This window comes from Anabrus simplex, chromosome 8 (assembly GCF_040414725.1).
Source record: "Anabrus simplex isolate iqAnaSimp1 chromosome 8, ASM4041472v1, whole genome shotgun sequence".
NCBI classification, from domain to species: domain Eukaryota; kingdom Metazoa; phylum Arthropoda; class Insecta; order Orthoptera; family Tettigoniidae; genus Anabrus; species Anabrus simplex.
This window is the reverse complement of record NC_090272.1, coordinates 104,503,669-104,530,816: the sequence shown is the minus strand read 5'-3', so window position 1 is coordinate 104,530,816 and position 27,148 is coordinate 104,503,669. Positions and strand designations below refer to the sequence as shown.

The 27,148-nt window shown below is 39.5% G+C and overlaps 1 protein-coding gene across 4 annotated transcripts in view; it reads left to right on the top strand.

Annotated features, from left to right (window-relative positions):
• The first annotated feature begins 4,397 nt into the window (after positions 1-4,397).
• Moe (Moesin) overlaps positions 4,398-27,148 on the top strand; it is a 310,308-nt gene continuing 287,557 nt past the window's right edge. The window contains exon 1 of one of the 4 annotated variants that reach the window (XM_067152408.2): positions 4,398-4,524. The gene's annotated coding sequence lies outside the window, so the exon portion shown is untranslated. Of the gene's footprint in view, positions 4,529-4,800; positions 4,819-27,148 lie in introns of those variants that run through there. The other 3 variants (XM_067152409.2, XM_067152411.2, XM_067152410.2) reach the window with 3 other exon arrangements.

The following is a 27,148-nucleotide window of genomic DNA, read 5'->3' as shown; positions in this document are numbered from 1 at the left end:
CCAGATTCTTCAACAGGTTTTACGCCATGCTCGTTTGACAGGATGTTCACAACGTTGTTGTCTTTCCATGTCACAGCCTCTATTTGGTCTTCTTTGTCAACTGCACTTTCAAAGTATCCCCTTTCTTTTTTATTCATCGTCTTCTTGTCTGGCAATGGGCATCTCTCCATCCGGTTAGCCCGAACTGTGCCAGTGCATTGCATTCCTAACTTTTTTAACTCTGACAACAACTTTGGGCAAGTAAAAAAATTTTGCAGTAAAGAGAGAAGCATACACTGGGATAAAACTTAGATAAAACATCGCAGAATTTCAAAACAACGCTTTCGCCTAAGCCAACACCTTTAGAGCATTTTTCGTTAGCTTTTGCACCTTGATAAATAGTCTTGTGCTTCAGACTCTAGTTGTGACTCACTCATTTTGTCTGGATTGCAGCAATCATCTTCGTCGCCCGAATCGGTGTCTGATATAGGACCCGTATCATCCGGTGGAGGGAAAAAACATCCACTAATGTTCCACGAATATCGCTGGCAGTCAATACCTCAAGCTCTGACAGAATTTCAGCAGTAGTTAAATTTTTTCGCATGAAAAAGATGAAATAAATATAAAAAACTGTAATTTGCTAATTAGTTGATGAATAAACAACTTAAATATGCTCTGAATGGTTGATATTGTTTCAAAAACACTAATTTAGAACATTTTCTGCCAATCCCTTGTGTTGTAACCATCTAAATGCAAAAATACGCTAAGGTACTATTGTTCTGTGTTTTGTGCCCAGCGGGTCGTTTGTGACCCACACTATATTATTCGTGTTGTATTGTAAGAACCAATTGACATATTGAAATAGTAAAGGCATCTAAAGATGCGTCAGATATCCCTGAACAAGATCAACACACTGAACACTACATTTTAAAACTTTTAACCACTCTATTTACCAATAACGACGACAGCGCGATGCAGGTTCCACCATGACTCAACTAGCTGCCGCGCAGCATCTGCGCTGTGGTGGGAGAGCTGCTCCAACCAAGACACAGCAGTGCGTGCAATCTTACTACACACACTGAATGCGCTACCAACGCGAAACAACAAAAAGTACGCTCAGCAGAATTTTTTCTTTCGGGTGGGTCGCAAACGACCCGCTGGGCATAAATGGGTTAATTAAGACCATGGCCGCTTCCTTCCCACTCCTAGGCCTTTCATATCCCATCATTGCCATAAGACCTATCTGTGTCGGTGTGACATAAATAAAAAAAAAAGAAGAAAAAAATAACTGTCTCACCATGTTAACAGCTGAGATTCATTCAGACTTCTGACTGCTAGGTCGAACATGTGCACTCTGATTGCAAGGTCAAGAACTATGCGTGCGCCTGCCATACTGCTGCTCAAGTCTTGGAGAGTAAAAACGCCGCTGGATGGTCTGGATTTATATGAGAGATTCTGTACAGTTTACTAGTTTGCTATTATGGTACAACCTGTGAACAAGAAGTAAATGAAAAATTTGCTTGTAATAAGACTTGCGCTTCAGCTGCCAAAGCCTATTTACTAATATTTTCTGGCCTTCATTGGACCATTTTAGTCAAATTTATAAAACAGATTTTTCAGTTTCTTGTCGGCCTAGTACTTCTTCATTCTCTTGGATCTTTACTTTCTTTCTTCATTTGAAATCATCCATCCCATTCTTCGTCTGTTGATCGTGATTTGTAGTCTGGTTTGTTTGTCTGTGAGTTTCTTGATTTTACCTGTTTTGTTGTTTTAAATTTTCTATTGCAATTTGTAGTTCCCCCATACCTTCCTTGATTTCTGTAAACCATCTAATTTTGCTCTTACTATTCCAAAATTTTTCTATAATTCTTCTAGTGATCCTGATTTTGGGTGCCTTGAGTAGATCAAAGAATGAGATTAGTTTCTTCCTGATTGGGCTCATTACCAGTTCTATTTCCATGTAGACTGTGTCATTAGAAGCTAATCTCCTGTGTCCATTTACTTGGTAGTTATATTTATGTACATTATAATTCTTCTTTCACACTTGAGTATATTTCCCATTTCTTGATATGGGGTCAGGTATGAGGTGAGAAGAAATGATATGGCATGTTTTTATGGCTGGATACCCTTCCTGATGCCAACCTCAGTAGAGGAGCTAATGAAGAAGAAATATAGTACCGGTAAATGATGGTGAAAGAAATTGGGTAAGGAGGTGGAAGGAATCAGCTGAGGCCTATGAATAGGAACTGTCCCAGCATTTGCCTGGGAATAAAAATGGGAAACCACAGAAAACCATTCTCAGGACAGCTAACAGTGGGGTTTGAACCCACACGTTTCCTGAATGCAAAGCTTGGCTCCGCAGTGCATTAACATGCATGGCCACTCAGCTCGATTCCTTTCAATCTTCAGTATTCTGTCTATTTTTTCAGTATTAATTGTTGTGAAACTGTTTTATAGTGTTTTAATTTTGTAGCTATTTGGAGGTGTTTTTAAATTGTTTGTGTTTTTGATGAGATGTTGTGTTCTGGTTAGTTTATTTATTCTATTATGCAATGTCTGCTTTTCATTGAGGTTATATGTTATAATCTCCTATTTTTATTTTGTGTTCATCTGTTGTGATTTTATTTACGAGTGGTGGGTCAGTTAATATGATTTCTGTCTTTTCGAAGGATGTTCTGAGGCTGATTTTCTGCGCTATTTCCTGTAGTGATTTAATTTGTTGTTGGGCTTCCTGAACATTGTTGGACAGGAGAGCCAGGTCATCAGCAAATGCCAGGCAGTTTAAACTTATGTTGCCTTTGGATCTCCCAATTGGATGTTCTTCGGGTTATCCTTGTATCATTTTATCATTACATATTCCAAGCCACAGTAGAACAGCAGACGTGACAGGCATGCTGCCTGTCGTAAACCTGTTTTTATGAGATATGGCTTAGAAAATTCCCCTCTGAACTTAACTGTAGATAATAATGATATTATTATTATTTATCAAATATAGCCTATCTGAGATCTGCCCCGTTAATTTATTGACCTGATCGTAGTGCATTATGTACTGTGGATGTTATTAGAATATTTTCCTACACAAAAGAAATGAAGCTCTAGGAAGATATCCGAGTCCTCCACAAAATTCCTGTCTTGGACATTGGTGTAAAGTGCCGAGGGCTATCAAACACACTTGTCGGTGCCACATACCACCTGTCATTTGAAAAAAATGAGTACAAAGAAACCATAGTGCTAGTTGTTGTAATCACATATGCACCACAGTGCTAATGGCAACAATTCAGAACCAACGTTCTTTCCTTTCATTTTCCTTATCTCAGATCTCTTTCTGCTTAAGTTTTCTGAAAGTTAATTATCTTGGACAAATCCTCTATTGCACCCATCTGGATTCAGTGCAAGATTGTGTTAAATTTGTACTAGTGCAGGATACCCTATGTTAGTCTTTCATTGGGGATTCTCAGTCTAATTTAAATAAATACAAGGGTTATTCTATCCTACTGAGATGGAGTGGCCTCTCCTTTCCTATTAAAATTAAACGGTTGTTTACGATCGACTAAAGTTGAAATACCGGTATTGAATATGTTCAAGACCTGCTACTAGCAACACTAAGCTAAGATGTAATTATAAGCTTTCCCTTTTTATTAACACTTCTTGTTGAATGTTTTTACTCTTTATAGGCCTATCTCATCTACCTGAAAAATGAGCAGGACTCCAGCTGTCCAACTATCCTTTGTTTCATCTACCCTTTTTGACTTTTGCAGATCAGATCTTCCGACCTTGATGAGGTCCGGCTTTGTGGCTAATTGGTTGTCATGCTGACCTTTGCTCCAAGGGACTCCGGGTTCGATTCTCGGCCGAGACAGAGATTTTAAATTTCATTGGTAATTTCCTCTGTCTCGGGGACTGGACATTTGTGCTGTCTTCAGCATACTTTCATCCTTGGTACGGCACAATCCTCAGACACAGGTCACTATTGTTCCTTGACGAACGCAGTCTCATTTTCCCGCCTTTCAAGACCCTTCTCTTTCTTCATACTATATCCTACATGTAATGGGTTGACATTTCTTTCGGTTTATATTCCAAGGGGTGATAATGAAGTATTTTTGACTTTTAAAACAATAATCATAAATAATCAGCGTCTAATATGAACGTACCGGTAGCCTACATTTTTCGCATCTTTTATTCATCCAGGAATTCTATGTACACGCAAACTAAAATCATCATATTTGAAATTAGCGCGTAAATTAATTTTATCATGCGATTCCATAGATGATGTCAAAATTATATTCGACCGATTGATTCATTTGACAGACGTCAAGATGAAGATCCAAAGATCATACTGTTTTTTTTCCTTTTTTTTTTTCTTCCCATGGCGGGATTCTGCGCAGAGGAGAAGCGCAGAAGTTCCATTCTACTCCACCCTTTTGAAGGCGGCCATATTACTTGTGAGGTGTCAGTCAACGTGACGGTTCTGTGCGTTTTGTAGTTGTGGTGTGAGATACGCCTATTCATGTTACAATAGTGAAACATAATTGACTGTGAATATAAGTAAGTATGAATGTGGCACATTATCTGCAGGTTTCCTTTTTTTACCGTAATTGTTACTGAGACCTTTGTACTTTCTTGTATAGACCGGTTATCAAATTTCTTAAGCGCTAGTATCGCAAAATTACGGTATTGAGACACATTGGTGATGGTAGAGATTTTGTGGCGAAATAAGATTTGGTTGTCATTTACCACCAATAGCAAAGAGGACTTCATTAATATACTCAGCCTACCTTATTCGCTACGCGTTCTAGTTTCAAGGTGTGGACATCACCGAGTCACCACCTGTAACATTTGGTACGGTACTGTGTATTTAACCTAGAATATTATTTTTAAAGTTAAGCGGTTACGTTCTGGCCGAAGAACATGACTTTTTATTATCCTTAAGATCTTTCAAGAGGAATATAGGCCTATATCATAGTGTAGTGTCCTATTTGAGAGCTATGACACTTGTATTGAGGTTTATGGGGTAAGTTACTATGATGTGGATGGAATTAATGAGGTTTCTGTGATGTTAAATCTTTGCCAGTTTTAACTACGAGAATTACTTAAAGTACGCAGTCGGGATAAATACTGTATATACTATTTGGAGAGTAGTGGTAACTATTTTGAAATTTCTGAGTGCATGTTTATTTGGAAATAAGGTGTATTTTGCGATTTTAATTACTAATTCTGTACTGCATTTGGGATTCATTTTGCTGCGTGATAAGGGACGGAGTGTAGGATAAGCGAGACGGTTACATTTTTATTCAACAGGCCCTCAGAAATAGTTTGTGGGTACTTAGATGGTTCTGTCATGTGGCTGAAGATGAATTTTAATGGGTTACTAGAGTATTTTCAGAATATTGGACTCTCAAGGTTAAGGTGAAAATTTTGTATTTGGAAAGAGTTGTAAATGCAGGATGTCTTGGGACTCTGATTTGAATAGGAGTGGCAACAAGGTCTCCAGTATGGTAAACATCTGAGATTGGCACTTTCATATGTTCTTTAAAGTTGGCAGGTTTTGTAGCAGCGTACATTGACATAGCACTTTATCAATTTAGAAACTGTTCTCTATGAATGGATCTGCAAAGAGTGCTTGTACTGGGGTAATGAGTATGCCATTCATAGAGGTTACTCTTTTTACAAACACTGCCCTTGATTACAACTACAGATAGGAGAAATGCTTTGAACTCTCATTTAGTAAGGGACAAGACTGGGAAGTCTTCCACTTCTCACTCTAGTGAACATATGGTTCATGTATATCCTTGTCCCTTTCACTTTGCTTCACCAAAACCCTTCCATCACTGGCCAGAGGTAATGGAGTAAGGCATAATTTCACTGAAGGACTTGCAAGGTTAATACTTAGATGCTCTACCTGCAGCGCACGCATCTAGCCATGCCACGATTGTCTTAGCTGCTCGACCTCCAGTGCCCACATTGGCGTAGTTCAACAAATTGTTGCCAGCTGCACAACCCCAAAGCCAATGTTTTATTTACAGCTTCTCTTTATTGAGCTGGCCCTGTGGTGTAGGGGTAGCACACCTGCCTCTTACCCGGAGGCCCTGGGTTCAATTCCTGGCCAGGTCAGGGATTTTTACCTGGATCGAGCTCCACTCAGCCTACGTGATTAGAATTGAGGAGCTATTGACGGTGAGATAGTGGCCCCGGTCTAGAAAGCCAAGAATGACTGAGGATTCGTTGTGCTGACCACACGACACCCCGTAATCTGCAGGCCTTCGGGCTGAGCAGCGGTCACCTGGTAGGTCAAGGCCCTTCAGGGCTGTAGTGTCATGGGGTGAGGGTTCTCTTTATTGATCTGTGCACATCCTAGCTAATTAAAAAAAAAAAAAAAGAAAAGCATTGGTCTAACACATCAGGGGTGTTCAGTCAAGAGCATCTCAAACGAAGAGCCCTCACAGGAATTATGGATAGATAAGTCTTTATTGTCCATGGGGGAAGTTGGAGCTCCTGGCCCTCTCTTACACTTAACCACATACATATTACTTTTTTATGCTACAAAACTGATTAAAACTTGAAGTACTAAAACTACAAACTAACAGTAATATTTAAGACACAGTATATATATATACAGGGAGAGCGTTCTACCATCCTGAGGCGGTGACAGTGAATGATCGATATATCGTCCGGTGGATGGGTATTCTAGGAGACACACTTAGCGAGTATTATGGAGATGTAAAGAAAACCAAGGTGATGGAAATTGCTGGAGAGCAGGCTAGGTCAAGCAGCAGGGAAACCTTTCTGGACAGTAATAAAGAATCTTAGGAAGGGAGGGAAAAAGGAAATGAACAGTGTTTTGAGTAATTCAGGTGAACTCATAATAGATCCCAGGGAATCACTGGAAAGGTGGAGGGAATATTTTGAACATCTTCTCAATGTAAAAGGAAATCATCCTGGTGGTGTTGTGAACAGCGAAGCTCATGGGGAGGAGGAAAATGATGTTGGTGAAATTATGCTTGAGGAAGTGGAAAGGATGGTAAATAAACTCCATTGTCATAAGGCAGCAGGAATAGATGAAATTAGACCTGAAATGAAGTATAGTGGGAAGGCAGGGATGAAATGGCTTCTTATAGTAAAATTAGCGTGGAGTGTTGGTAAGGTACCTTCAGATTGGGCAAAAGCAGTAATTGCCCCTATCTATAAGCAAGGGAACAGGAAGGATTGCAACAACTATCGAGGTATCTCACTGATTAGTATACCAGGCAAAGTATTCACTGGCATCTTGGAAGGGAGGGTGCGATCAGTTGTTGAAAGGAAGTTGGATGAAAACCAGTGTGGTTTCAGACCACAGAGAGGCTGTCAGGATCAGATTTTCAGTATGCGCCAGGTAATTGAAAAATGCTACGAGAGGAGTAGGCAGTTGTGTTTGTTTCGTAGATCTAGAGAAAGCATATGACAGGGTACCGAGGGAAAAGATGTTTGCCATACTGGGGGACTATGGAATTAAAGGCAGATTATTAAAAGCAATCAAAGGCATTTATGTTGACAATTGGGCTTCAGTGAGAATTGATGGTAGAATGAGTTCTTGGTTCAGGGTACTTGGGTTAGACAAGGCTGTAATCTTTCACCTTTGCTGTTGGTAGTTTACATGGATCATCTGCTGAAAGGTATAAAATGGCAGGGAGGGATTCAATTAGGTGGAAATGTAGTAAGCAGTCTGGCCTATGCTGACGACTTGGTCTTAATGGCAGATTGTGCCGAAAGTCTAGTCTAATATCATGGAAATTGAAAATAGGTGCAATGAGTATGGTATGAAAATTAGCCTCTCGAAGACTAAATTGATGTCAGTAGGTAAGAAATTCAACAGAATTGAATGTCAGATTGGTGATACAAAGCTAGAACAGGTCAATAATTTCAAGTATTTAGGTTGTGTGTTCTCCCAGGATGGTAATATAGTGAGATTGAATCAAGGTGTTGTAAAGCTAATGCAGTGAGCTCGCAGCTGCGATCAACAGTATTCTGTAAGAAGGAAGTCAGCTCCCAGGCGAAACTATCTTTACATCGGTCTGTTTTCAGACCAAGTTTGCTTTACGGGAGCGAAAGCTGGGTGTACTCAGGATATCTTATTCATAAGTTAGAAGTAACAGACATGAAAGTAGCAAGAATGATTGCTGGTACAAACAGGTGGGAACAATGGCAGGATGGTACTCGGAATGAGGAGATAAAGGCCAGTTTAGGAATGAACTCGATGGATGAAGCTGTACGCATAAACCGGCTTCGGTGGTGGGGTCATGTGAGGCGAATGGAGGAGGATAGGTTACCTAGGAGAATAATGGACTCTGCTATGGAGGGTAAGAGAAGTAGAGGTAGACCAAGACGACGATGGTTAGACTCGGTTTCTAACGATTTAAAGATGAGAGGTATAGAACTAAATGAGGCCACAACACTAGTTGCAAATCGAGGATTGTGGCAACGTTTAGTAAATTCTCAGAGGCTTGCAGACTGAACGCTGAAAGGCATAACAGTCTATAATGATAATGTATGTAATGTATGTATGTTTATTAATCAATATAATAGATACAGCCCACAAATGTGTATGGTATAAACAAAGTTTGTCAAATGTACTGTCACCTCTCACTATTACAGAAGTTCACAATGGACAATCCTCGGTTTTTGCATGTGATTACATGATATTTACTGCAGTGCTCACTGCACAGTTTGCAAAAACAGGTTTCGTCAGGGTCATGGAAGTACAGTGTTGCACAGTTTATGGTGATACCCATGGACCGCCATAGTCAACGAAATGTTGCATGTCTTGATTAGTCTTTGTCCATGTTCTATTCATCATAGCCTCCGTTGAGTAAAAATTGAGCCAGATTTCTTCCCTCTTCTTCACTCTGTCCTGCAGTCATTTTTCCCAAGCGTCTATGGATGGAAGCCCTCGCTTCATTCGGAGGTCTTCGATGAAGGTCTCCTTTGCAAGCTCATATGCAAGCCTTGATTTTGTGTATTTTAAAATTCCCAGTGTAGCTTTCAGGAAGTGCAACTTGACTGCTTCATTTGTCTTCAGCTCAGCCAGACCCAGTTTATCCCATTTATAGTGCTATTAAAACAATGTGCGTGTTCTGACAGTTCGCAGCACGTGACGCCAAACAAAGGAGTGGGAGCGCTGTGTTGCCACATGATCCGGCAGGAGTTACTACATCACAGTTAACATCTCTCGTTCTGCGCTAGGCTCTGCGGAAAATAATATCCATTAACGGCGATCATGAAAGCGTTAAAAAAACATTAAATACCGTTGCTATTATTCCAAGGTGGCTCAGCAGTAATTTTTTCAGCTTAAATATCGTAAGACAAACTCCTCATTCCCCTTCCTCATAGGCTTTGATCAGTATATCTCTGGAATAATGATTTTAATTTTAGGTAGATTTTAGTATCAGAATAGCATTTTGACAGGCCCGCTCAACATTCTGGGTTCAGATCTCCTTTTATTTCTTTTCTTTTTCTTTCGCTATTCTAATTACTGTAGCTTGAGAAATTTTAAAGCTGCTGCTGTTTCTACAACTTTAACTTCTATCAATGGGCTTCCATTTTCCCTTTCAGCCTCAAAATATTCCCGTAAGGCACATACCATATCGTGAGCTTGACCACAAGTAGCGAAGCCATGCCTCCCCATTACCCTTGCCTTTTTTCTAGGCGAATGAATACTAGGTCGCCCTCATTGTCGTTTAGCGGCGCTCTGAACAGGTTGCAACATTTTAAGTTCTGTAAATTAGAAGGTGTTAAAATGACACTATAATACACAATACTATATAAAATTTACACTACACTAGAATTCCAGCCTCGATAACGATACACTTATTAACACGAACACAAAAGCACTATAATATTCAGCTGATTTCAGAAACACAATATAGCCTACAGATAATGATATCACTCAAAGTAGACATTGTTATATAGCCCAGCCACATGTGCTAAGGTATACTATATTGGCAACGTGGAACTCGGACCGACCGCCTTTAGAAGCTGTCTTACAGCGGGGGTAGGAAAAGGGAGAGTGCATGTCGAGCTGGGATTGGCTGAAACGGGAGGCGTGTACTGGTTGTCATAGTAACTGCCACCTACTACCACGCTGAGAACTGTCAGAACACGCACATTGTTTTAATAGCACTATAATATCCAGTCCATGTGTGGCAATTGGTGCAATTTTCACATTTAATAGTTTCATAGCAGTTTCTAGTGAAAGTTGGGTAATTGTTTTAATATATAGCTTTGGTGGCTGCCATTGCTCTAGACTTTATGCGACTTCTATAGCTTGTTGCTGTTGGCATGGTCAGTCCTAGATACTTAAATGTATTGACAGTTTTGAGGACTGTAGATCCTAGGTATATCCTGTCACTTGTGGCCTCTCGGCCACCTTTCCGAAATGTCATTTTCACAGTTTTCTCTGCATAATTCTCTTTATTCTTGAGACATTGGCTGGTGTGAATAAAAATGAGCACGCACTCTTTACTCACGAATTTAGAGCAGGCACTCGCAATGAGGTTAATAAAAACCGCGTGTCAGAAGCAGTCACTCAGAGCAGACCTGTGACCTTGAGCACACACTCCAGTCGCTTAAGTAGCAGAGTGGGCGATCTCCAGATTTCTGGTGAATAAAGATAAAGCAGGCACTCTTTTCGGTAAGCGCCTGCTCATGTATCCTCGAGCTAACTCAGTGACTCCAAATGATAGTGTCAAGTTCAATAGCATGGCAGAGGTAATACTGGTGGTTAATCAGAAAAGAAAATGATGCAAACTTTGCAGAGAATCATCTCAGCGTGATTAGAGTGTTATAAATGTCCAGTAAGGAGCATGCTGAAGAGCCTCCATAGCTCAGACGGCAGAGCGCCGGCGTTTCACCTGTGGGTTCCGTGGTTCAAATCTCGGCCACTCCATGTGGGATTTGTGCTGGACAAAGCGGAGGCGGGACAGGTTTTTCTCCGGGTACTCCAGTTTTTCCTGTCATATTTCATTCCAGCAGCACTCTCCAATATCATATTTCATTTGTCAGTCATTAATCATTGCCCCAGAGGAGTGCGACAGGCGTTGGCAGCCGGCACAATTCCTATCCTCACTGCTTCATTCATTCTATTTCTGACCCGGTCATATGACTGGAAACAGGCTGTGGATTTTCAAGGAGCATGCTGAATGGTTAGCGGAGCATGTTATGTTGGTGACCCTGGGTTTGAGTGGAGTTGCTGAAGACATCTCGGAGAACTGTGTCAAAAATATTTTCGCAGGTTTTGACATTAACAGAAATGAAAGCAGATTATTAGATAAAATTCCAACAAATGTTGCTTAGATGCAGGAAATACGGGGTAAGTGGTAAGAACGTTTGAGCTTCCCTTATGCTGTTGCAACTGTAGGCTGTACTCGTGTACAAATTCAGAAGTTACATGTTCATGGGAATGACTACATTTACAGAAAAAAAAGGCGTCCCTAGCATTAATGTACAGGCCACTTGCAATGGAAAGGAAGAATTCAACCAGTGTAGATGTATCACGACCTGACTGTCTATGACTCCCGAATTTGGAGAAACTCCGATGTTTGCAGAGTTGACTCCTCTGTAGGAAGTCGAAGGGATGGCAACTTGTGCATATCTTGCAACTTGCTTATGTCACGCCGACACAGATAGGTCTTATGGCGACGATGGGATAGAAATGGCGTAGGAGTAGGAAGGGAGCGGCCGTGGCCTCAACTAAGGTACAACCACATCATTTGCCTAGTGTGAAAATGGGAAACCAAGGAAAACCATCCTCAAAGCCGCTGACAGTGGAGGATCGAACCCACTATCTCCCGGATGCAAGCTTATAGCTGCGCGCCCTTAACCGCACGGCCAACTCATCCGGTCCTGCAGATCCTGGCTCCTTAAAAATTTCATTCAATTGTCAATATATTATTTTCAACATAATTGATGTTTGTTATTTACGTTATAGGCCTACCATTTTCCTCAGTGTATTAATGTCGTAATTCAGGCTATGATTTCCTACCTTTCAGACGGCTGATGGTAGGGTTATTCTCCTGCTGCATCAGATTCATCAGCCGCTTCTCCCATTATTTTAACGATATGCATTTGTTTCCCGTACGCTTTAATTCTACTTTATATTTCAGTCTTGTTTTCATGTTTTGTAATTTTTTACCAACAGTTGGACGGAAAATCTACCGCTTTTCCCACCTCTGTGGGGTCCTGGGTCGAATTGTCGCACATGTGGATTTGGCCCTGTTTTACGGCCGGATGCTCTTCCTGACGCCAACCCTAGATGGAGGGATGTAATCACTATTGCGTGTTTCTGTGATGGTTGGTAGCGTAGTGTGTTGTGCAAATATGAAGAGGAAAGTGTTGGGACAAACACAAACACCCAGTCTCCGGGTCAGAAGAATTAATCGGAGGCAATTAAAATCCCCGACCCAGCCGGGACCCTCTGAACCGAAGGCCTCAATGCTGACCATTCAGCCAATCACAGTTGATGGACGGAAATGTTTAAGTTAAATTTAGCGAATAGTTCACACTGAACTGCCTTTATTGCACTTTTCTTGTGCTTCTTATCTGGTAACTGTGACTCTGAGAACATAATTGTATATTCCTTTAAAATGGAGATAAAAGCAGACTGAATTCCACACTGTCGTTGCCTGCCGTGTTAAGCATTGAACTACCTAGAAGTCATCGAAGTGTTATCACAGTCTAAGGTGTTATATACATGGCACGTGCACGACCTTGATCAGTGACGCTGAGAGGCTGCTCCAGACATTCCAGTGTACTCTGTGCTTCCGCTCTATATTTTTATTCATCGCAAATGCTCATCGGCGGGGAGACGCTCAGGCACTCAGCGAGCACACGCTCACTCGCTTACTCATTTTTATTCACATCACCCATTAAATTGCGTCGAGACAGGGCAGTGTTTCCTTATCATCTCCTCTTCTGTAGTGAAACATAGGGTAATTTATTAGCTTAATGTTTTGACCTTCGTAAAAGATTGTCTATAGTACTACTCCCTGTATGTGTAAAGTACGTTCTGTCTTCGAAGTTGTTAACAAGGTTGAAACCTTCCTCAGTTATTTCCAAGAGCTCTTTTGCTCTATGATTGTTGTTGTCAAGTCTGCAGTTTAGGTCTCCGGCAAGTATTATGTCTCTGCCCGGAGCTATTTGCTTTATGGAGGACATGATGATTGCTATTAGTTCAGTTGATGTTAGTGGCCCTGCGTATATTGCTATCACGGAGATCCATTTAAAGTTATCATCATTGTATCCTGTTCTTGGTGTGTACTTAAAATTTTACCCAGTGTTGGTTTGTAGTAGCATGAAATAATAATAATAATAATAATAATAATAATAATAATAATAATAATAATAATAATAAACCTCAACATTCTCGATAAAATTTAAATGAATATTTAAAAAAAAATTAACTTTTAGCAGTAACTATATTTTTGAGACATGCCTATAGTTGACCCAACATAGCTATAATGAATTTATAATGCACATGGTGAAATAGTATTATAATCTTTGATAAAAATTGTGTATCAAATAAAAGCAACAATTAAATGTCACCATTTCACCACTTGACGATAGTATAAGCTCTGAAACGTGGTGTTGAAAATACATATTAATACAAAATCTGTGCCTGGTAAGTTTTAATTATTTCATAACAAATTCAGTTACAAACAGGACTTACATTAAAACGTTATGTTTAAGAACATGAGGGAAGATTAACATAATTTGTTTTGCCGTAATGATATTAACATTGTGGGTCCTTCAGTGAACTTGTATCTAAAATCATTATAAGCTCACCTAAATTAGGTGTAACCTCTTGACCTTACTGTCAGTTGATGTTTAGTTTTCATGATGGCCTATATTACAAACTAGCAAACCAAACTGGCTTCACATGGAAGCAATTTTGATATTTTGGTGTCAGGCTTTATAAGATTTTATTGAGGAGGATATTAGATTTTCCTCCTGATGTATAAAATATATTGTACATAACTCAAAGGTTGCTTTTTCCCCAAGGTTCTTTGGCCACTTGCCTGTTAGCTCGCTCCATTTTGCGCGTGATATATTTGAGTCATTTCTGTACTTAACTAAAATGACAATATCTTGCAAGTCATATATGGAAAATTCATACTGTACAGCGTACTTTTATCTTTGAGATTAAGATGGATTCATAATTTTGATTATGTCTGTGTGATTAATCTCAAAGTGTATGCATAGTTTATTTTATACTTCAAACTATAGTTTAATTATGCTTATTGGTGATTATCTTTTTGAGACAGTTATATACTGTACTGCCTTGAACTTTATGTTGAGCTTTATATGCTCTATACGATACTTTCACACTTGGGATCTGTTGACAGTATAGGCCAGGCCTGAAGAGCTGGGTTGCCCCTGCAGAAGTTTCAGATAGCGGTGGGGCCTACACCATGCGAGTTAGCATATGCTAAGTGCATACAGGAAAGGCAAAACTTCAGTAGAGCTTAACTAAGTATAAAAGTTGAGAAGTTGAATGTTATCAGCCTTCCCTGAGGAGAGGTTAAGTTTCTCATAGTTTTCCAAAATAGGCTGCTAAATCATCAGTGCTGTTGGCTGAATAATTCAATAGAGATGGCTGTCACTACAACGATGGCACAATAGAAACTCCTTAGCTAATGGTGATAAATTAATACACACACATGTGAATGAAGTATGGCCCCTTGTGCTGAAAAAACCTGGCATATATGCTATAAGAACTTATGGGAATAAGACTTAACATTTCAACAATATATTGAACATTATGAAAAATTAACATACAGTGGCTCAAAAAAGTATTGGTCTATCGAGATATGCTACATGTGAGGACGAGGAATCGAAGGGAATGATGATAAAAATTGACATACTAGAATCGTTGATTATTTATCATCTTGTGTAACATGTACATTGTAAGAAAACAATTCTTCCATGACCATATAACTAAAAAACCATAACTTAAAACAATCTTTTTCCCTTTCCACCAAAAGAGTATTGGTCTGATTTAATACAACTGTTTCTTGATCCTTCATAGTTTCAGTGCTTGGTAGGTCCTCCTTTCCTCTTCATAATCTCAGGTAACCTATTTGGCATCGATTGTACTAAGGTTTCCGTAGTTTCCTTTGGTATGTTATTCCATTCAATGAGTAAAGCTTCTTTCAGGTCAGCGTTGTTTGATATTACATGTTTTCTCACGTTTAGCCCTAAACGGTGCCACAAATTCTCAATGGGGTTGATGTCAGGAGATTCTGGTGGAGTTTCCATCCAACGGGGTGTATTATATAACAGCCATAGCTTCGTGTTTAGGGCTGTGTGTTTGGTGTTATCGTGCGTAAACATATACTTTGCTGAGAGTCCTATTTTTTGTACATTTGATGGAAGATGTGTGTTGAGGATGTTAATGTATGCTTTGTGATCCATAGTCCCTTCAATAAAGGCTAATTCGTCTACACCATTCGCACTCATGCAACCCCACACCATCAGGGAACCACTCCCATGTTTCACAGTAGCTGTCAGGTTCTTCTCTTCAACTTCAGAATTTGTCTTCCTCCACACAGTTACTCATCTGTCTGACCTGAAAAGGTTAAATTTACTCTCATCGGTTAAAACGACTGTCTTTCCAATCCTCATAGCTGTCATTTCTGTGCTCTTTAGCGTAGGCAAATCTCTTCTTCCCGTCGGTCTTACTGATGTACGGCTTTCTAAGGGCTGTTCTGCCCGCATATCCTCTTTCGCATAGCACATTTCGGATGGTTTCAGATGATACTTGCACTCCTACATTTTGCTGTAACACAGTTGCTGTCTTCGGCGCACTTGGGTTAGCTTAGATTTTGAGCCACTTTATGCACAATATGCCGTTTTGTCTTGTACTGATAACTTTGAGAGGCGGCCACTTCTTGCCTATTTTTTGTCTTTGTTCTTTTGTACCTCTACACAATATTTTTTAAAAGTTTTAACAGCTCTTCCAATAATTTCACTTACGTCCTTGAAAGATTTACCTTTTGAAACAATCTCACTACAGTCCTCCTTTCTTTCCCAGTTGTTTCTTTCATTTTCCTTTCCATTGCTAGCTGAACACTAAAACAGTGCTGAATATTACCTTCCAACGTGTCAGCACAGACCAAGCCAGAGTTGCAGCAGACAGCACAATGTTGTTTACTAGACCAATACTTGTTTGGCGTGTAACGACGCACGCCGTTGTATTACTGGTCCGTTTGCAAACAGTGAGCATCTCCTTGGCTCCATATTCAACCTACTGATGTAGTTGACTGTCCTACATATCTAAATACGTGTAATTTCAATATATGCACCATTATTTGTACTATAGGCCTACTGTTCCATTCATACCATGGCTATGGGCAGACCAATACTTTTTGAGCCACTGTATATTTGAGCAAGTTTGCTGGATCTGTTACAGCTTAAAAGAATTTCAGAATAACACAAACAGCACGAAGTGTAGAAGCAGATGTATTTGTCACATTGGCATGAGTATGACCTTGGTATAAGGACATGAGCTTGCTTACCTATGGGCGATCTCCTTGTCACATTTACGGTATTCGGGATGGCTTTGAAATGTGACATTTTTGTTGTTGGAAGAGTTTTTCAATATTTGGAGTTAGGCTCTGTGCACTTATTAGTCTGTTCTTGAGGTGAATGGCTGACCTGGAAGGACGCATCTGGCTTTTGCATAATTTCATTTCAGAAAATAGTTGTTCATACAGGTGTGAGTACGTAACATTCTCTAAAGGGGAAACCTTCCTCTTAGAAATTTTTGGTAGAAGTCTTAAGATTTTCACCATATAGACCATATTTTGGATTTTCAGTTTTTTTAAATTATAAGGATTGTGGAACTTGCATTTGGTCGTCGGAGAGGGGCTTTGACTGTTCTGAGGGGAAGAGGGTGGTGTTCTAATGCCCAGTCACTTGGATTCACATCCATTGGTAGTGATGATGGGCAGCTTGCAGTCTTAATTTATTTGTGCACATCATCTTTGATCAAGCTTAGTCAGTGGTAGTGGCAACCTCCAGATCACAACCCAGTAGTTAGTTGTAGTCATATTTTTGAAGGGCGGAAAAATGTTAATTTGGCGCTGTGCCATATACCAGCACAGACAAGATCTGACACATTTAACCCTTGACTGACCTCGTGAAAAATACTCGCTAGTAATCTTGTGAAGTCAGAGGGGCCACGAAAATAAAAAATATATATTTCTATTAAAAACTGTTTTCTTTTCATTCCTTTAAATAACAATTTAATCCTTCATATTAATGCAAAATACAGCAAAATTTTAAAAAATGGTATTTTATTCAAACTGTTAATGGTTCAAAAATCAAAATGCTACTAAAAATGTGATGTTCCAGTCTTTGCTTTAGAAAATATAGCAATTTTTCATGTTTGCAACTTGAAGAAACACATTTAAACACAAATTTATGATCTAAAAGACGGTAAAATCCAAAATATCAGATACAAAGAAAAGAATCCTGCAAGGGGTCAGACTACTCTTCTAAGTATTTTCCTGCTTAATTACTTGATTTTTTTTTTTGTTTTTTTGTTTTTTTTTTTGTTCGCCCATTACAGTACTAGCTCTTCGGGCATTGGCTTGTTCGTTATGAAAGTTTTCCCAAAGAAGATTTGGAGTCTTGTCTTACCTGCTTGTGCCCTAAGGTGATTCATTTCTTTTATGGCTTTGTGTAGGGAAACAGCAATTACATAACTTTCTATTCAACTGACTACCATCTGATGTGAAAACAATGATTCCTACACCTGCTTGCTCAAATTGTATGATGATCTGAATGCAAATTTCTGTGATTGTCACCAGGGGTGGCGTTCTGGCTAGCATGTATTGCTAAGGGTTGGATCCAGTTTTACAGAAAGGGAACAAACATGAAAACTAAACCATGATTTGTCAGCTGATCCTTGCTTTCCTCTGAAGTAAATGTTCCCTAACCAACAAAACTGCTCACTTGTAACAAAGTTAAAGAAAATTTCTTCTGTACATCCCTAGGTGTTAATGCTCCTTCCTTCCATTTATATGAAAGTGAAACTTTATCAGGGAGTGCAAAACAGTAATCCTGATTCAGGGTATCAGTTCATGATGAAATTTATTCCTCACATCATTAATTAATTAAAATAGTTTAAGGGAAATCAAAGTTGGAAAATTTGGTAATTTCTATTACCACACATGTACAAATGCAGTAAAAACACTGGAGGACACACATACATAATACAAGAACCAAGAAATGCATTTTTTGTTCTAAAAATATCTGCAGGGGTGTCAACCCAAAATTCTAAAATCTATCATATTGAAAAATACACCAAGAATGGCAATCACACAAGTAAAGACAAATGACAGTGAAAATAACAGCCGTACAGCTGATGACTGGCGAGTAAATTGGTGACCTCTCGGACTTCGTGAACTGTGATTCAGATTGTGGCGACGAATCAAGTGCTGATTTCACCTCAGTGAATCACCTGCGTGGAATGTGACTACATAAATAACCAAGCAATAGTGTTGATACTAAGTGACTGGGAAGAATGTTGACCAGGACAATCCTGCACAGGCTCCACAACATTTCCTGGACTCATTAGTTCTTTAATTTCCTCCTCTTACACAACTCTTCTTACACTTTGACACCATGCTTTTACAAGTCGTGCTTAAACATCGCTCGAGATTATCAATAGACAGAAAACAAAAATGTTGTCAGAACATGGTAGCTTGAACTCTCTTCAATAGTCGTGCCAAATGAGGTGTCATTTTCGGTCTAGAAGCCTATCAAACAATAAACTGAGTCTCTCAGAGCGATGCTGGCAAATTTCGTTCATTTTTTAAGGGTCGCTCACCGACTCTGGCACTAAGAGTCTTAGTTCTATACTTCAGTGTAATGTACTAGCAGTTTCTTTGGTCCCACCCATAAAGTGTAACATTTAAATGTTCTCCCTAGGACCTTCGTAATGGGTGCACTGCCCAGCTAACATAACCTAGATTTCTGCTATATTACATATTAATATATACTTGAGTCATTGGGTACTCGAAATTAAAATGCAAATACTGTAAAACTGTTTTATTTAAACAATAAATCATCGTCAGCATAATTGCATCATTTACATCGGAGGTTAAATGTTTAGCTTGACTCACGTGTGCGCGAGCAGGGTCTGGATTAGTGTGGGATCGCATGCAAGCATTCGATTCCGCTCGACGTCACAGACCCGTATGGCATTCCACAGCAACAGTGGTAAGCCCCGGTGTGAACTAGAGTTGAAAATACTGTTATGTCTTGTTTGTAATAACACCACTTAAGTAGTTCAATTTTGCAGTTAATGTTTATGAATCTGTTGTGATATGGTTAGTGCCATGAGGGAATAAATTGACATTTTATCATATTGGATCTTTATGTAGTGTTCACTGCCTGGCTACTTATTCCTGCCATCTGTCTGATGAAAATTTCTGGGGGAGAATACTGCAGTTAAGATTTGTGGACTTTTGGCAACAATGAGTCCAATAACAACTTATCTCATTCATTTTATCGTTCCTCTCTCTGTCTAATCAATTGGTATCCAAGAAAACATTACTATTTCTAGTGACTATTCTTTGTACAGATTAGGCAGTGTGATTTCTTTCAGTGTCTCAGATGTAAGTTTCCTTTGACTTGGTCAACATTTTCTTTCATTACCCTTGCCTTCTTTCTCCTGAGTGAGGAAGTAAACAGATTGGTGGATTGCAACACTATTTGATACAAATGATATTAATCATTAATCACTCAGTTGTATCGTGCTTTTCAAGCAAATATCTTTGGCAGCATGCTGGAGATGCTACTTTAGCATGTTAGAATATAATTATTTTCTGGCAGCCCATTAGTTACAAAGAAAATGAAACTTATAGAATAAGAATGTACAATGTTGACACCACCATAGAGCAGGACATTTCACTGATCCAGGTGCAGAAGCGGAATGAATACTTCAAGATCAGAACTAGGAGTGATGTTCAGGAGTGTCCACACTGCCGGTATATATATGGCCATGAAAACCGTACATGTTGTAATAGCTCCTAAATCCTATTGCCTTCAGCAGACCCACACTCAGAAACCAGTTGTAATATTTATTTTTATTATTACAGTATTATATTTTATTAACAATTCATTTAAACAATTCATTTTTCATGCAAATGAATGATATGGAATGAACATTTGAAGAACTGTCTTTTTGATGAGAGGATACAGGGGGTTAAGCACTATTCGCACTTTCAAGGAAGCACTTTGGAGACATTTCATGCACCAGTAAGGATCATCTGTAAACTTGATGCTGCTACTTACAACCATTCTATTGTTAAGGATGTCGTGGTAGTCTAAAATTCTTATCCGATTTGTTTTTAAAATCAAATTTTATGTACTGCCTCTTTTTTATTTTTACATGTAGGATATTAGTTTTAAGAATTTATCCTTTTATTATATCAGATTTACTTCATCTTAATGTAATCTCACCATCCTTGTATTATTATTAATTTACTTTGTAATAGATCTAGTTATTGTAAGTAATACAATGTAATATATGTATATTTCAGTTCCTGGTTAGATTGAAGAGAAGGCCTGAAGGCCTTAATTTTGCCAGGTAAAATAAAACATTACTAAACTAAACTTTTGATGCAGCTTTTTACCTACAACTTTCCATTCTCAATGAGATTATTGCATGGATGCCTTGCAAAAGCAGCTCTCTGCCTTCAAGTGTGAAGTTCTCATCTTTGTATTTTATCTTAATTTTATAGTTAGCTATCTTGTGGTTATTTTACGAACTTTTCATCAAAGAACTTAATGTATAATTGACCATCTTGTAGTAGTTTTACAAACTTTTCATCAAAGAAATTGGTAATATACTAGCAAATATACCTGTGCTTCGCTACGGTATTCTACATTGTCTACGGATATTGAAGTAAATTACTGTACATGCAGTGAATACAGTTTTTTTAAAATTGAAAGTCTCTTAGCGTTATCCGAGAAATAGTATGGCGACCACCCTTGTCTACAGCAAAACACAATCAGGTAGGGGAGTTTTGAACAAAATTGCATGCTCCCTTGCCTTCTGCAAGTCAAATCGAGAAGGGAATTATTTATTACAATGGTAGGCCCTCCTTACTAATGCCAGTTACACAGGAGTTGTAGGACCCCATTCCTACTGCCAGTCAGTCTACAGTATGTGGGAAGTACTGATTACAATAGCAGACACACCCTTTCTCGATAGCTACAAATCATCACAGAGTTTATATAGATCAACATACGCAAGTATATGCATGTTTACAATATTGCGGACCTTCATTTACAGATTAACTGCTGCTAAACGGTACATCATATTGACAAACTGATTGTACCATAAGACGCCATATTGAGCGATCTGAATGGCTGGTCCTATATTTTCTCATATCTCGTCATGGGTCAGATTGAGTTAGAAATGTTGAATAGGGTGAAATTTGGGTAAGATTTTCTCACAATGCATTACTTTTCGGATAATTACGTGACAGCTACAAACATAGCATTTAGCTCACATATGGCTGCTGGATGGGCCAATGTTCGTGTACAATTTGATGATTCTTTCTTGTAGGTGACTCAAACTATGAATTATGCATGTAAAAAGTTCAAAATTTACTTACAGTCGAGAAACAGAAAAATCTAATGTATAAGGGGTAGAGATACGACAAAGTCATAGGACCAAAGATGTAGATCACTCCAAATTGAACAGAGATTGTGCCATCCGTTTTGTGATAAGACTTGCCGTTTAGCCACGAAATACCTCAAAACCAAGGTCTGCACTGCCATTAAAATTGTCTCCATATTTTGATATTCTTCGGGGATAAAAAGTGAAAATTTAATGATTTTGCCAAATTTAAATTTTCTAGTACGTCTAGCAGATTGTGCTGCATCGATTTGTGGGGGTGTGGGGGAGGAGATAGAAATTAGGACTTTCAGGAAACTAAAGCTAAAATATATGCAGATGGTCATTATTACCCCTTAAACGGATAGCTGTACGAACATTTTGCCAAAATAGTAAAGTACTTGAACATGTTCATTTATTCCATTAATAATATTTTTAGATTGTAATGTGTATTGATTTGGTAGTTTAACTATCTCAAGTTAATCAAAACAGACCATGAGCTTGATTGCTTGTAAAGTAATAGTTTTTCGAACAACTCAAAGAACTTTTCATGATCCATTTCTTCATGATAATCTCTGGTCTTCTTGGATTTGAAGAAAGAAAGTGTTCCATTAATGAATGCTCAGGCTGTGCCTGCATGTACTATTATAAATATGCCCCCCTTTCCAGTTAACCAGGTATGGTACCCTGTGTAGTGTCATTAGTCCAATGTTCAGTTTTACTGCAACCTGCATTTAGGGCCTACCCAAGTCTCGTCCAACCATATGATCTGGTGAAAGTCCTTAGTTCTGATCTTATTAGCAAATTCACAATGCAGGGTTACAATATCTCCACGTTCGATCAGTAGTTTTGAACTGTTTATTTTTTTATGCTTGAAACCTAGCATGTGAAACACTTTGTAGATGAAGCTGTAGCTCGTTGGTGATGGCTGCAACTTGTATCCAAGTAAACATATTCTTCAGCAGTTTATATTTTCACATTCACAGTGCTTTGTGAATGTTTCGTATGATTTAGTAGCTCAATATTGGCATGAAACATACGTCCACATAGATTGCATGGAATTGCTTGGGCGAGGGTGGGGCTGAGCGTAATCGAGCTTCCATGCGTAGTCGTTTATCCTCTTAGTCGCCGTTGCCTCTTTAAGCACCGTAACTGATGTAGAAACAGTGGGGTCCCAAAGTGTAAGATTCTCAGCAGTATCCCAGAATTGCGTGTTAATTCCAGCTCTTTTCATAGTATGCTTTAGCTGATCCTAGAAATGCCTCAAAAGGGCTACTTGAAGTCTTGTGCCAGAGCAGAGTTCATCATACAGGAGTTGACAAAGCCTGGTTTCACTCGTGCAATGAACGCACCCTATCCATCTGAGAAGCGCTCTAGCTTTTTGATATCCTCACTGTAGAGGGTCCAAGTTTCACAACCATAAAGCTGTGTTAAGACAACAGCATGGTAAACCATGATCTTGGTATGCATTATTCATGAAGACACGATGGGATAAACATCCAAATGCTGAGTGGACAGCACCAATTCTCCTATACATGTCATGTGAGCAGTTGGCATTTGTTGAGAGGATACTTCCTAGATATACAAAGTGGTCATCCTGTTCCAGTGCAGTGTCCACAATGGAGATATTGAAAGCTGGGAGGTTTGATCCAGATGCAGGCTGTGAGAGTACTTGGTTTTCTGAACATTAATGGAGAGACTAGAACAATTGCAAACACTCTTGAATCAACTGATGGACTGTTATAATTCATCAGGTGTGAGAGAAGGGGCGGCCGAGTCATCTGCATATTGCAATTCTGTAGCGGAGGAAATCTTGGCTAGCTTTTGGGAGCGAAGTCTAGCCAGATTGAACTGTCCCTCATCAAAGCGTTATCTAACCTTTACACCTTGATTGTCTGTAGATATCTGCCATGCTACATGGAGCAGAGTGAAGAGTGTTTTGGAGCAAGCACACATCCCTGTTTCAATCCATGAGTGATTGGAAATGTATCAGAGATAATATTTTGGTGAATGATTTGCCCAGATGTATTATCATGAAGAGCCTTGACCAGATCTACAAAATCCTGTGGGCACCCAAAATGTTTAAGTACTCTCCACACAGCTGGTCTCGCAACTGAGTCGAAAGCCTTTTCCAGGTCATAGAAAACTAGGTATAAAGGAGTCTGTTGCTCTCTGCATTTTTCCTGGATTTGCTTTCACAGATGTGCCCCTGGACGTTTGAAAACTGCGCTGAGACTTGGGTAGGATCCTCTCGGAAATAATCTGCAGGCGATTGAGCAAAATTCTGGCAAGAATTTTACCTGCTATCGATTAGTGATGGGACATTCGATTCATTTTACTGAATCGATTCATTTGATTCAGTTCACGTTACTGAATCGATACAGTGATCCGATTCACGGCTCATTGGTCACCGCTCCTACTGCATCTGTGTAGTATGTGCTGGTAAGAGAGCAGCAACAGCATTCAGTGCTCGCAGCTGCCATCTGGTCTTCATAATATGAACTCCTTTTTTTAGAAAAAATGCTAGTTACTCTAATACATCGAAGGTTTCCGGCGACGCAGGGTGGGAAAGGTTAGGATTAGGAAGGTAGCAGCCATGGCCTGAATTAAGGTACCGTCCCAGCATTTCCTGGTGTGAAAATGGGGAAACTATGGAAAACCATCTTAACTGCTGCCGACGGTGGGATTCGAACCCACCATCCCCCGAATGCAAGCGCATAGCCACGTGATATTAACCGCACGACAACTCGCTCAGTCATTTATGAAAATATGTATTTTTCTATCAGCTGAGGATTTTTTTAATAGTCATATTTTGTATAGACTACCCGAGATGTACAGTAGCCCGCTGGTTTTCTGATTCAACATACTGTTATTGCATCTGTCCACATATGAAGTCTTGTGCAATGATGTGACATATGAACTGATAAAATACTGAGCCGTTCTTCCCATGAACTGAGAAAATACTGAGCCGTTCTTCCCAATATAAAACAGGTACTTTTGAGTGGTCATGAGCATGAATCATAGTCATAGGGCAGGCTAGAGTCGGGTTTAATTGTCAAATGTCAACTAAGTTATAATACTAAGATTCATTAAACTAATAAATAGTATAACCTAATAGCCTACCTACTTACTAGCTACTTCAAAATTATGTTGTGACTACCTTTTTAACACTGCAAATAAATCCATCTATTATTTAAACCTCCCTGTAAGAAGACAGTGAATGCAAATGGGTATTATTTTCAAATGAGCTAAGCTCGAGAGTCCATTATAGCATACGATTCTTTCAGTGTAGCATGGCTCACTGTATGTCTCGCTGCAGTGAGCCAATAAGGAGCCGTGTGTATCTTGTGTCTCACCGAGCCGGCTCGTTCACGATTCTTTCGATGTGCCATGATTCACTGTCTCGCTGCAGCGGAAGCTCGGCTCCCCGTCAACGTCCAGTGAGTGCGCCACTCAGCACTGTCCACTGGGAGTAAGCTGAATCGTGTGCCGTGAGCTCGCCGTTCCTGTGAATCAATTCACTCGGACACTTGAATGAATCGATACACTGCTTCGGATCATGTATTCAGTAGCCAACACTACTATCGATGGTAATATACCCTGATAGTTACCCCATACACTAAGATCACGTTCGTTTGAAAAGAGTAACGATAGTGGCATTTTTAAGGTCACAAAGTATTTCACAGATTTCCCATGTTAACAGCATAAGCGTATGAAGTCAGGTCTTTAGAGGTAGGCCTCTGCTTTGAATCAATTCGAGAGGAATGTTATCTGAGCCAGAAGTCTTGCCAGGTTTCAGTTTACTGAGAGCAGCTTTGAATTCCTTGAATGTTGGTGGGAGAGCCATTCATGGTTGTTGGGGATGTTGGGACACATCAGTCTTCAGCTGCATTTGAACTCAGATTGAGAAAAGTGAAGAAATGTTCTTTTGAACACTCTAGGATTTCTCAGCTATGTGTAATATCTGCAGTTTTCATTGTCCTGGAGGAGGAGCAAGTTGGGCCATATAACTCTTTTATGCCGGTATAGAAGTCTTGGGCATCAGACATACTTTGCAGTTCGAGTTTTCTGCTGGCACCAGTTGTTCTTCATCTCTCTTATATGCTCCTGGTATTTACACTTGAATTTGAGAAAGTGTGTTTCTTTGCATCTGAAGATTGGTCTTGAAGGAATAGATGGGCTTTTCATTTAGCATTGATTTGTCATCAAACCAGCCTTCTCTTACCTTTTTCTTAAAACCAGTTGTTTTCTCAGCTTATTCTGTGATTACTTTCCGTAATGTAGCCCTTTCCTGCTCTACGTTAAGCATTTACCAGCATGTCGGATCATATCATGGAAATTCATGGCAGTGGGACCATCCCAAAGTTTAGATATGTATCAAACTTCTGCCTGGACGAGGTTTGAAAATGCCTGGGTTGTTTATGGCAAAGACTGATCCTAAGTTGATTTAATAATAGTTTGTGATCCGTCCAGCAATCAACATTTCTAGCTGTCCTGGTGATAAGGACATCCGTCTCGGTCACATTGCCAAGTGGTGTAATAAAGGATGTGCCTGTGCTTAGAGAGAGGGTAAATCCATGTGGTTTTGAAGTGATTAGGTTGGCGAAACTGCGTATTGGTTATGAAAAGTTTATGTTCAATACATAGACCGAGAAGCAGCAGTCTGTTGGCATTGCAAGCCCATAGTCCTTGTTTGTCCATCACATTTTCCCATAGACTGTCCTTCGCAACTCTAGCATTGAAGTTGCTTTGTAGAAAGAGCTTATCTTTGTACATTGGAGATTGTTGTGGAAAGCATGTTATAGAACTAGTTCTTAGCATCATCAGCTTCTAATGTAGGAGCATAAGCAGAGATTCGTCATGAAACTACGAGGACGGTTTGAAAAGTTCTTGGAATCACCGCTAGATGTCAGTGCTAGAACGAGGTTCCCGCGCAATAATCACACATCCTTTGTGAGTGAACACGTGGCACGTCAGTGCTCTAGCTGCAGGAGTGTGGTAGTGACGACTCTTTGTTGTTCCCGTGTGGTGATTTGTGACAGTGGAAAAAACTGAGATTCGAGCAGTGATTAAATACTTTGTAAAGAAAGGTATGAAAGCAAAGGAAATTCATGCCGACTTTCAGAACACACTGGGGGACTCTGCTCCTTCATTTTCAACTATTGCCAAGTGGACCAGCGAGTTTAAATTTGGTCAGGAGAACTTGGATGATGATCCGCGTAGTGGACGGCCAGAAAGTGTTACGACCCCAAAATTTATCACAAAAGTGCATAAAATGGTCATGGAGGATCGTCGACTAAAAGTGCGGGAGATTGCTGAAGCTGTAGGGATGTCTTCTGAACGGGTATATATTTTAACCGAAGAATTGGGTATGAAAAAATTATCCGCAAGATGGGTGCCGCGGCTCTTGACATTGGACAATAAACACACCAGATTGGAAATGTCAGAACAAAGTGGCCCGTTTTCAGTGCAACCAACAAGATTTTTTGCGCTGGTTTGTGACTACAG